The sequence below is a fragment of the Cyprinus carpio genome, unplaced genomic scaffold, assembly GCF_018340385.1.
Source record: "Cyprinus carpio isolate SPL01 unplaced genomic scaffold, ASM1834038v1 S000006795, whole genome shotgun sequence".
In the NCBI taxonomy this organism is placed as follows: Eukaryota; Metazoa; Chordata; class Actinopteri; order Cypriniformes; family Cyprinidae; genus Cyprinus; species Cyprinus carpio.
Window position 1 is genome coordinate 257,124 of NW_024879381.1, and position 13,492 is coordinate 270,615.

Sequence of the window (13,492 nt, forward strand, 5' to 3'; positions counted from 1 at the left end):
CGATGATGTGAATGTATGTTTTTTAACTTTGATAAAATCTAGAGTTTTGAATGATTTTCGGTTTTATAAAACTATGAGAGATCTTTCAACCTTTGAATTGATATGGTGCAGTCATGGTGCTTTGTGTGCAGTTGGTGAAGGTGATTTGTTTTTCTTTGTAATTTCATTAGGTTTTAGTATCCTCTGTGTAATGTGTTAAATGGATTATATGGTCAGCTTATTGTGAAAAGATACTGTTAAAATTGTAAATAAAGTTTTTTTTTTTTCAAATATCAAAAATCTCTCGTAAATGAGCACTTGATGAATTATATTATAATAAAAAATTATATGTTTTTATTACCTTTCTGGACATGGACAGTATACCGTACATACATTTTCAATGGAGGGACAGAAAGCTCTCGGACTAAATGTAAAATATCTTAAACTGTGTTCCGAAGATGAATGGAGGTCTTACGGGTTTGGAACGACATGAGGGTGAGTCATTAATGACATAATTTTCATTTTTGGGTGAACTAATCCTTTACGGGGTCAAATATAGCCTCATAATTGTCAAGTGCACCTAAGTTTTTGACTGCTCCTAATTTTTTAAATGGTGTTTTTAAATCATTCTCCCTTTTTATTAAACACAAGAGCTCACTAATAATGCTTACATTATCATCACCATCAACCCTCCAATATTTTGCCTGTTTCCACCACTGTTTATCTCACTTTGTGTCAAACACTGTTTCTCATCATGGTTTGTCACTGTAGTGTAAAGAATCATAAAACCCAGCAGCAGGACAGGAAGAAACTCTTCACCTATAAAACACCTCCTCCGAACAGCCATTCTCATGCACATGATGCTTCAAGGCAAAACCAACCGCATCTGGTTTCAGTTTGATTCAGCAACAGAACTTCAGTAGAACCAGTACTGGGAGGTGGCAAACAGTTTTAACTATACATGTTGTTTTTTCCATATACTAAATCTGTGAACTAAATAAATATATACAACCATTTTTAAAATCACTAGTGGATCCACTTAATAAAATTGTTAATCCAAAAAAAGTATAAAACTCATTTTAAACTTAAAACTTATATTATTTAAAAATGTAATGTTTAATTATAAAAAAAATATATTTTCCCCAACATTAAGAGGTTTATACAAATATTTTATGAATATTATACATACATTATTATTATACAAAATAATGCGATAAACAAATAAAAACACATACATAAAAAATAAAAAAAAACACGTTCAGAGCATGTATCTGCATTAGGAGGGTCAAACTCCGCTGGGGGAGGATTCACAAACCAGATAACAGATTGAGTACAGTCTTATTAGATCAGACTTTTTACTTAACTGTTGAAGAAAATGTTTCACGTGTTTGTTTTGTTCTGTTTGTGCTGGTGCCGTCTGAATGGTAAGTTATAAAAACTTTTTGATTTGATTTTTGATTGGAATTTCCAGCCCTTCCATTGTGTATTGTACATTTTTCTTGCTCATAAAGAAAGAAATGAAATTGAACCGCTTTCAAATCTCTGGCATCTTTTGTTAATATATATTAATTACAAGGGTTACAAATGCAAATGCTCTCCAGCAATTTCTCAGAATTATTAAGAATACAGCAGTAGTCATACACAGCTACAGAAGCCTTTTACAGAAGGAAATGTACTAGTGAATTAAGAGAATCCAATGTGATGATGGGAAAAAAGAAAATAATTTTAACTCTGAAATTTTGAAGTAGAAATGTACTCTTTCTATATAAATTATGCCACTTCCCACATTGCATGTATTGTACATCAGATATGTTTAAAATACACTAAATACCTTCTGCTGTTTTGGATGTTATTCACTTTATATTTAATACAATCAACAACTGATTTCAGACTTTATAAACTAAAGGGAGCTTTGTTCATGTTCATCAGGTGTGTTTAGTGAGTCAGTGTCAGCGATGGAGGGAGATTCTCTCACTCTACACAGTGACATTACTGAATGTGTAGACAGCAGGATAGTGTGGACATTTGGATCTGAAACATCTCCAATTGTGAACATCAAAATAAACAGACAGATCATCTCCCCATTTAATGTTCCTGACGGGAGATTCAGAGACAGACTGAAGCTGGATCATCAGACTGGATCTCTCACCATCACAAACATAACAACTCAACACGCTGGATGTTATGAACTAGAAATTAGCGGACCAAAAAAATCAACAAAAACATTCAGCATTTCTGTCTATGGTGAGTAATTTTTCGTGTGCTCATTTATTCTTGTTTTACTAACTATTTACACTAAACATTCACTCGACACATTAAAGTTTCTCTTTATTCTGTCATTTTTTCAGCTCATCTTCCTGTTCCTGTCATCAGCAGTAACTCTTCACAGTGTTCATCATCATCATCATCATATTGTTCATTGTTGTGTTCAGTGGTGAATGTGGGTCATGTGACTCTCTCCTGGTACAAAGGAAACAGTTTATTGTCCAGCATCAGTGTGTCTGGTCTCAGCATCAGTCTCTCTCTACCTCTGGAGGTGGAATATCAGGATAAAAACAGCTACAGCTGTGTGCTCAACAATCCCATCAGCAACCAGACCACACATCTGGACATCACTCAACTCTGTCAACCATGTTCAGGTATGGCAGCACAGATATTAGCGTGTTTAATAACTGACCAGATCTCTGAATTTTGTTATAGATCGTAAACATTCATTAATGCTAATGTTGTCCATTACAGATCAGGGCCAACCCATGTTGTACATAGTGCTTATTTCTACTGCTGGATCTCTGTTGATCGTAGCTGCTGTCGTTATCTTCTGCATTTACAAGAAATATAGAAAAACTGATCAAGAAGGCAAGTGTTACCTACTGCTTTTAAATCAATCAGTCGCTAGGACAATTAAGGAGACAGGAACTAAACCAACTGGAAACAGGGACAAAATAAATCAGAAATAATTAGCAAATCCCCACAGAACATAACTATATTTTAATCATTCAGCCGGTCTTCTCTGTGAATGACAATGTTTCATTTGTGGGTCTTGCTTGAGCTTCAATTAAAATTACAGAGTGAAGAATTTCTAAATATAATTATTGCTAATTCTGCTGAGGACTTTGTGTGTGTGAAACAGTTCTAATGTCAAACTGAATAAAATAATTACTTCCTTTTTTAAATGCAGCATTAAGTATTTGTTAAATTGTGTGCATTAATGCTTATGTTTGAGCCTTGATGTTTTATGGAAACATCTATTTAAGGTTTTGAAGTTTTAATGCATCTGTTATTATTGTGTAAACAGATCAGAGTTGTGAAGAAGAGATCACTTATGCTTATCCAACATTCCACAAACGAAAAGGACAATCGGTAAGACCATTTATTCTCTGTGTTAACTTAGCAGTGAGTCAGATTCAGATGTGTGAACGTGTTGTTGTTGTGTGTATAACTATCTCACATCAGATTTTTATAAAGGTCACAAGATCGCAATTCAATGTCAATAACAATCAAAAGTGGAAGATGGCTAAACTTTGCTGTCAACACAAATATGTTTAAAAACTGTAATAAGAATGTATTATTACACAATGAATTAATGTTCATGCAACACAACTAGAATGTTTAAATGTGTGCCAGCTAACTACAAGATTTGTGATGCCATGAAAAGCATACTGGGAACTACACATCCACAGCCAACATAATTGTCGACAAAAATTATTCATGTAATACCAACACAAAAAAGGAAACAACTTAAGGTTCTTTAAAAAAAAAAAAAAAATGCCTGTTGCTGTTGGTTGTAGCAAAATTTTAGCAAAAATTATATTAAATTGTTTACATGTTTCAATAATTTCTAGTGCACCAAGGAGCACATTATTTTTTTAGAAATGGATAAACATGATTGTGGCAACATTTTATCAAGTTGGTTCTTGCCGTGTCAGTTTCGTAATGAAATGTCTGCTAAGTGGCGTTAGATTAATGCTCTAACGCATTTTATAAATACCGTTCCACCTACACGAAACCCTACCCTAAACTCTAACCAACAGCGTTAACAAAAACAAACATGAGATTAAAAGGAAGGATGCATTTCATTTTAGCTAGCTTCTAACAAGTATCTGAGCTTTTTAATTGTGACTCCTGTTTCACGGGACTAGTGCAATGCTGTACCAGGTGAGCTATCAAGCAAGTTTACGGTTTTAGAAAAGCCAAACATACAGAGCTGGTTATGTGATGCAAACATCAAAATGTATTAGTTTACAAACCAAGTACTTTGGTAAAAGCTTTTTGAGGTCACAGCATAGTAGGGTAGACCAGGTACAGTTGGTACAGGGGTACAATTGATACACCTTAAATAACTTGCGTGCACAACAAGTCTGATCTCTGATATTTGCTTTGCACATGAGTATTAGCGCCCTCTTCGATCGTCGGAAATTTGAAGTACATACGCTTCTCCAGTCCGTAGATATTGGCAAAAGTTTTTTTTCCAAGGTAAGATTTTCACTTCACCACATTCCTTCCACATTGGATAGCTTGTCATCCTTACATGAGTGTTAAAGGTAACTTGTAAACCTTAATCTGTGCTCTAAAAACTGTCATATTTCATAATTGTGTGTCATGCAAGGTTATCGTAAAATCTAGAGAAATGTTTGAGGTGGTCAGCTGGTTACAGTTGAGACACGATGTATCAAATGTACCTGCACTATAATCCTATTGCGGAACATGCAGTTTTAGTTCCACAACGTTATTGTGTTATTACGTTTATTAGGTTTTTGTTTGCATTTGATTTGTTTTATTATTGCGGTTTGCAATTGTGTTTTACTGCTACTCAACTTTTCAACTGTTAACTATAAAATGATGAACTGAAATTAAATAATTTATTGCTGTTTGTCATTACTGTACAATGTTTTACAAATGAACTACTTTTAACTAAACAAATAATCAAATAAAATACTGAATGGAAATAAAAACATTTTTTTAAAGTTATTTTACATTTGCAATGACTTGGTTAGGCAGCTATACAGCATTACGGATGGGTGTCTCAACTCTACTCGGGTACTGTTCCAACTGTACCTGACATGGGTACAGTTGGAACAAAAAAGCTTCTTGTGTTTATGAGCTTATTGTGGCAAATATGACCAACTTGTGGATGTTAAAAATTATTAATATATTAGTAGACAAGAAAAGGAACTGTCATATGAAAAATCACTTATTTTCTGTCCCTGGTTTTGGTGTGGTAAAGGAAAAAGCAAAAAAGTGTAGCAACTGTACCCAGTCTACCCTATTGTGTAAGGAATCATGTAAAATAAGCCTTTATTATTTTTTCTTTATTATGCTAAGGGAGGTGTACAGAAGGTAAAAATGTGTCATTTTGAGGGAACTGTGCTAGTGCTCAAACAGTACCCATAAAGGCAAAAGTTTTGCACTTTTTTTTCTGACGGTGAATGATATTACCTTATTACCTCAAATTTGATTAAAAACATTTATTTTATTCTATTTGATGTCCAGTGTAAAATGTAAGCCTTGAAGCAAAACCTCTGAGAATTTCCACATCTTAGCTTAGTAGGAGGAAGGTTAAGATTTTGAGGATGCCACATTTCTAATATAATAATTTGTTGTTATATTTTGTGTAATGTGTTTTTTACAGAAAGTTAAAGAGGAGGATCACGTGGAGTATGTGCCTGTCACCATGAGAAAATTATAAAATGTCAGCATTTTTTTTTTTTTTTTTTTTTTAAGTACCAGATCCAGCCATGTGATCACTTTGAAAGTCTGACCTTTGAGTTTGATGTTTTGGGATCGTGATAATCACCAAATATAGTATTTACTAAAAATTGATATGATTGATAAATTGATTTAATTGATAAAACATGATATAAAGTAGGTTTAGTTTCGGTTTTTGATGAACTCTTTGTATGTGCATCAAACAATATTTCTAAGTGAAATAAAAGCTCAGTGTGTTTATGAACTTTTTAACACTTGAAGAGTTTGCTTGTATGGACTTTAAATGGATGGACAAATATGACTAGAGAATTAGTAAACACCTTCATGTGTGTCCTGAAAATGAATGAAAATCTTAATGGGTTTGAAACAATGTTAGGGAGATTAGATAATGACAATTTCACATTTTTGGATGAACTATGCCTTTAAAGTTTTCAAACTAATTCAGCGAGTACATCTCAAACACAGATGCAAAATGATCATTAAAAGTATTCAAAGTAAATCCTGCTTCATTCTGTACAGGCATGTTTAATCTTTTGGGTGGACAAACAGCTTGTGCATGAAGACGTTTCTGCAAATGCTCTACTGATTTAGATGTCTCTTGTGAAAGTGTGTCTTTGTGAATAATGTGTGTCTAAAGGTGTTTTTTCCATTCCTGCTCATATGATGCTTGCGGTTTGACTTCTGCCCTACACAATACACTTTACTATGACATACTGAATCTGACAGTGCAGCAAGAGTGTAAGATAGAGTAAGAATTTACTGTGTAAACATGACATATGAAATACTTTGTTTATCTGAAATATTCAAGGGCATGTGCATATCACTGTATAGTTCCAAAATAAATTTGGAGACCACTGCAAAAGTTTCACTTGATTTACTATTTATGTGCTGCAGTAATGTAGTACCCTCACCGCCTGATGAGGGGAAATAAAAGTATAAATAATACACAGGACACGGAGCCACTGCTGCTTCAATCATCAGAGTCCGTGTATTGTTTGAGCAGCGCACACGCCCCCTCCCCAAACAGGCGAACACTCCAAAAGGGAAAAACAATCAAACACCGATCGATTGAGCAGGGAACATCAATCGTCAATGTAATAAACAGTGTAAAATACATTTGAGAAAGACATTCTCTCATCTTGACACACATAACATTTCACCTATTATTTAATATTATATTTCTATATTTGTGACCACCACACTCTCCCCTTCGAAAATAAATGTCGTCCCGACATTACTTTGTTTTCACTTTCTTTAGGTGGTGCTGTGTTATATGCAAATGTTCTAATTTATGTATGCACTGGCGGTTAACTGTATGTACAGTTCATCAATAAAAATATGTGTTGGGAACTGCCTAGTCTCTTGTCCTAATACTGCATTTTTTCCACCTCCTACCGCATTCTTTTCAATGTGCATATAAGTCTTTGTACGTGTAAAAGTATACTGGCTGATACTGTGATGTTGGGTAAGTCCATAAAGTCATGTTCTGCACTAAATATGGCGTGGGCTGAAACCCTATTGTGTTTGTATGCTCTTCAACACTATAGCATGCAGGGGTACCCAGGTAATCATAGGTGAATGTCTTTGGTGGTCTCCTCTCTTAGGCAATCTACACTCCCGTCCTTTTTCACTATTTCCCACAGAGCTAGATGTCCATCTGTTGTATCATCAGATGTTCCTCCAGGTTGTTCCTCCTCCATCACATCAACTTCATGTTGAGGTATCGCCTCATTTTCCATTCGAACTTCTGTTCCATGATCCTTTGCTAGCTCCTGACCAATTTCTTCCCTTTCCTTTTCAGTTTCACTGGGCTGGATAACTGGTAAGTTTCCACTTGTTAACTCTCTGTTTTCTTTCACAGGTTGCTGAGACTGGACTGCAGATAAGTACCAGTGGCTACATCCGTCATCGTCCTCCTCTGAGCTAGAATCATCCCTTCTTACAGAGATAAGTTTATCCACTTTTCTCTTTGTTCTTGGCTGTGTTCTGAGCTCCATTTCCATTGGCAGGTAATCACATGGTAACAAGAGATTTCGGTGTAGAACCCTTGATCTTCCCTTTCCTCCTTCCAGCTTGACTTCATAAACGGGGCCTTCTTCTCCCACTCGACGAATAACTGTGTGTATAGTGTCTTCCCAGTGATTGCGAAGCTTCCGTGTACCTCCTCTGGGTGTGAGATTTCGCACCAAAACACAATCTCCTGGGTGCATCACTGAGCTCCTTACTTTACCTTCATGGTTTCTTTTGTTTCTTTCTGCTGTTTTCTTGCTGTTCTCTTTGGCAATCTCAAACGCTTCCTGCATTCCTTGCCTCCATCTCTTTGCAAATTCCTTATGGTCGCTAGTCCCTTCCTCTGCTGTTAATCCAAAGATCCAGTCAACGGGTAGTCTTGGCGATCTACCAAACAGGAGATAGGATGGTGAAAATCCAGTAACCTCACATCGCGTACTGTTGTAAGCAAAGGTAAGTTTGTTCAATGACTCCCTCCAGTTGGACTTCTGTGTTTCTGTCAAAGTCTTTAACATCTGAAGTAATGTCCGGTTGAAATGTTCAACCTGTCCGTTTCCTTGCGGATGATATGCGGTTTTTCGTGATTTTTTTTTTTATGAATTCTTTTTTAACTGAGACAGTAACTGGTTTTAGAATTCTGCTCCCTGGTCATGATGAATCCTTTGGGGAAATCCAAATTTCAGAGCATAGTCATTGAATATTCGATCAGCAACAGTTTTGGCAGATGTTGTGGCGTAAACTTGGGCAAATCTTGTGAAGTGATCAACTATCACCAGAATATATTCATATCCTCCTTTGCTCCTGTCCAAGTGCAGAAAGTCAATTGAAACAAGTTCAAATGGGTGAGTGGTGACAATATTCATGAGTGGCGTTCTGGTTTCTCTGCTTGTTTTTTTCTGTTTTAAACAGCTACAACTCCTGGTCACAAAATGTTCAATTTCACCCTGCATCTTTGGCCAGAAGAGTCTGTCTCCAATCAATGACGTTGTCCACTCCACTCCTTGATGCCCCATTTTACTATGTAACTCCTGCAATACACGTTATTTATATCTTTCCGGCAGCACAAGCTGAGTTCAGGTAGCGGTCTTTCTGCTGAGGATTCCGTCTTCTCCTATGCACAGCTTGTCCCAGTGGCGCAATAAACTTTTACTCTGTGCACTGAATGTCTTTAAAACGTTTATGGAGGGTTTTTCGCCAGCCATCTTACATTGTGCTACAGGTCCGATGTGGACATCGCCTCTCTGAGCTTGTCGTATCTCATCAGTAGAATAAGACTCACTTGACTCTGCACACTCCGTTGGGTCATAAAGTGAGGACATGGCTGTCCATGACATGGCGAGATCTTGAGCTTCAACGGCCTGTATGGTTGCTTCAACACAATCAGATGACAGTTCCTTGGTACACTGCTCCATCATTGTTCCAACGTCCAGTGGCATCCTGGATAGGCTGTCTGCATCAATGTTTTCTTTGCCAGGGTGGTATTTTATGGTGAAATGGAAGTCTGCGAGTTCTGCAACCCATCTGCATCCAGTCGCATTGAGCTTGGCACTGGTCAGTACATAAGTAAGCGGATTATTGTCGCTGTATACTGTGAAGGTATGTGCGTAATACAGGTAATCACGAAACTTCTCTGTGATGGACCACTTCAAGGCTAAAAACTCCAATTTCCCTGAGTGAAGATGATAGTTTCTTTCAGTGGCGGTCAGTGTACGGGATCCATAAGCAATGACTCTAAGTTTCCCATATTGCCTTTGGTACAGAACAGCACCCAGTCCCTGGTTTGAGGCGTCCGTATGGAGTATAAACAGCTGTGAGAAATCAGGAAATCCAAGGACCGGGGGCTCCGCCAAGCAGTCTATTAGTGTCTCCAATCTCTGCTGATGTTTTCCTGTCCATAAAATGGGCTTCTGGAAAGGCACTCCTTTCTTTTTTCTTTTTGTACACTTGGTTGTGGTTTCATTGTGTTCTTCCTCCTTTGTCTCCCCTTCTCCTTTCAGCAAGTCATAGAGCGGCCCAGCGATTTTGGAGAAATCTTTGATGTACTGCCTATAATAACTCAACAGGCCAAGTACTGCTCTCAACTGTCCCACAGTGCTGGGTCTTTTCTCTACCAGGGATCTTACAGTGTCAGCAGGGTCAATTTTACTTCCTTCCGCGGACACAATCCTCCCCAGATAACGAACTTTCCACTTGAACACCTCACATTTACTAGGCTTTAATTTGATCCCATGTCGTCTTAAATGCTGCAGGACTCTTCTCACATCATTGACATGGCATTCAAAGGATTTGCTGAACACTAGCGTGTCATCAAGGTAGGGGACACAGCAATTGTCTCTGAGATCTTCCCGGCACTCTTCCATGCAGTGTTGAAAAGCCGCAGCAGCGTTCAACAGACCAAAAGGGATATGAATCCATTCGTATAACCCCCATGGTGTTACAAAAGCTGTCATGGGCCTACTCTCTTTAGCCATGAATCCCTAATGGTATGCTTTCCCTTGGTCGAGTAACGAGAACCAGCTGTTTCCTCCCAGGCTGTCCATGATATCTAGAAAATGTGGAATGGGCTGTCGGTCGGGGTTTGTTTTCCGATTTAGTTCTCTGTAGTCGATACACAACCATAAACTACCATCCTTTTTCCGGACGCAGACCACAGATGAGGAATACGGAGAGTTTGACTTTTGAACCCATCCTTGGGCAATAAGATCATGTAGGTAATCCTTCATCTCTTTGTACAGGGGGAGGGGTACCGACTGGTAAGTATGTGTAACTGGGATATAGTCTTTTAGCAAGATGGTCAATTTCAGCCCGTCTATGCAGCCAATGTCATCATCGGATCTCGAGAAGAAAGCTGCTTCCTCTCTCAACATCTGTCTTACAATTTGTCTTCTAGACTCGCTGAGAAGTCCAGCGGTGGATCCCAGGTTGAATCAGAAGTCTGGGTAGTTTCGTTTGTAACTTGACTGATGCTTAGAGGCTCAGATCGGGGTACCTCAAAAGCTGCGGCCGGGTGTACAGCCTGTACTGGATGCACTGTACCAATAACAGTCTTGCTATCTAACATTATGTCATGGTCGGTGGGGTTTTGAACGTTGACAATGACGTATGGCGAGGTGTGTCGCTGCAATTTCACAAGGGTTTCACAGAACTCCAATCCCTCAGCCCAGGTAGGGTTCACATTGGGCTCAAAGAGTAGCACTGTCTCTTCCTTTGGTGGAAATGTCTGTACTCTACATTCAACTTGAACCGATGTGTGTTTAGGCACATTGACTCTTTCCTTTGTGGTTTTGAGGATGTACTCACTTGACATTTCTGCCTGGACTCGCTCTATGAATGCTTGAATCTTGTTTCCTTTAACTTTAGGGATGGCTGTAACCACCAACTCACTGGCATTAGGCGGGGTCAATCTGGTCCTGTTTGCTATCTGCTCAATCACATTGTAACCGATGATGAGATGGCACGACTGTCTGCCTCTCGCCTCTCACTAGCACAGGTATGGTGAGCTCACTGTCTTTCGTTTTATCGGACACTAGTCCAAAAGTGACTTCTATCCATCCTATGTATGGTATATCCTGACCATTTGCAGCTACAAGACGGAGCTCTTCTGGTGCCTCGATTGCCTCTGAAATATCTCTCAATCTCACATTTGGCAGGTGATAATCTTTCCATGTTTCACTGACAGTACACACTTAAGAGCCTGTGTCCCATAGTGCATCTACGAGCAAACCTTGAATGTAGCATTGCACAAGGCACTGTTTTCCTACAAGTGCGGCACAAGTGGGTTTGTTTGACTTCAACCGTTTTGTAGTCGAGACAGGTTTCACATTTGTTCTTGAATATGATCTACACTGTTTTCTATGATCTGTCCAATGACCTGCTTGGCATGCTTTGGAGCAATATAACATTTGCTTACAAGTCACACAGTGTCGCACAGTAACACAGACATTGAAAATGTTTCCCATCCACATTTCCTTTACCCGTCTTCTGTGACAGCCAGGGCACATTGTTTGCCCTAAACTTTGATACTGTTTATTACCTCTGTAAAATTAAACCACTGTTCAAACACCTCAATACAGCCAGCAAAATTTATAAAATTGCCTCCAAAATTCAAAATATGAACTGCCCAATCAGCAATTCAAATGAACTATCATTCTACATTGAACCATTGTTTGGTCAGCAGCTAAACAGCTTTAGTTCTCAAAATAGGGACATTTGACCCACAAAATTTTAAAGATTAGGTCAGAGAAATATATAGACAGAAAATCTCACCTTGAACTTGGTGTCAAAGTCCAGACATAAACTAATGAGAGATAGAGAAGACCTGTACCTGTTCCATCTCATGAACTGCCACCTGAGGAAAATGAGCCATTATCAGGAAACAAAAAAGGGGTGATCAAGTCTAAAGAGGTAATATGATATAGCCCTAAAAATAACGCAAAATATATTTAATGCACTAGAAAGTCTTTATTAAATATATTAATACGGTGTTACGATATAGGTCAGCCAATAGAGGGCACCAAGGAGCTACCATAGGATGGGGAAGGAGGGAGTGCAGGAATGCTGGGGGAAAGGTGGCATGAGAATAGCAAGAAAAAAAGGAAGCTGAATAAAAGCTAGTGTTTGACCCATCGCAAGTCTCTTTTATGAAACATGAAACATACAGCTAACAAATATGCAGTTGGTATGGTGGTTCTCAGTGCTTTGCTGTGAGGATAGTAGTGTACTTTTGGTGGTTGGTGGCTGGTCAAAAAAGCCCGCCTTAAACTTGAACTTCGAGGCTGCGGTCAATCAACATGCTAGAATACTTTGGTGAATCCCCGCCGCCATTTTAGAGTGCGTTTCACATTTTAACAGGAGAGGGAAGTTTTATCAACAACACGATTCTGACGGTGGGAGCGATTCGACCATGGATTCGACTGACCCGTGCACTTCAGGCATCTCCACATACCACAATGCAACACGATTGTGACGCAGATCGCGCAGAAGTTACTCCCACCTTCAACAAGAAACCCGGTTTTAGGAATTTTTCATGTAGTTATGTGGTGTGCAGGACTGTTTACACGCTTGCATTCAGTCCAACTCAGAAAATCCTAATTTTAAAATTACAAAAATGCAGCATGCAATTGCGTCAGTTAAAGTTGCATCCAACTCGTGCATAAATTCATAACTTATTTTTTTAGTCGATACCCCTGGATGATCATTTGCAATATTAAAACAAAAAGGACAACTTAAAGAAAACATCTTGCCATATTAGTGCAAGTTAAGTTAGTTTATAAGTTGATAATATTTGTGATCTAAACCTCCTCCCCTACAGTATACCATTTGGAGCTCCTTTAACAGTTTTATCAACAACAATTCTAAAGATTTAACCAATTCCTAATTGCTAAAACCTTCAACAAGAAATAGGCAGTATTATGCAGGCTGTTTACACGCTTAGTAAAAGTAATTTTAAATTCCAAAAATGCAGCCATGCTTATAATTTCAAACTCGTGCAGTAAAAAAATAACTTATTTTTTTACGATACCCCTGGATGATCAGTATTAAAACAAAAAGGACAACTTAAAGAAAAACATCTGCCATATTAGTGCAAGTTAAGTTAGTTTATAAAGCAGTCTAAGCTCAAACATACTGTAAACGACTTTCTGTGTGTTTTTCACAATTATTGCTGTATTATCAACTGTATTAGTGCTGATTTTATAACTTTTGCAGTATATTTGCTGTATTTCCAGCTTGTTACTGTAGAAACTATTTACAGGACTGCAAATTTATGCTATTCTTTGAAAAAAAACAATGAGTGGGA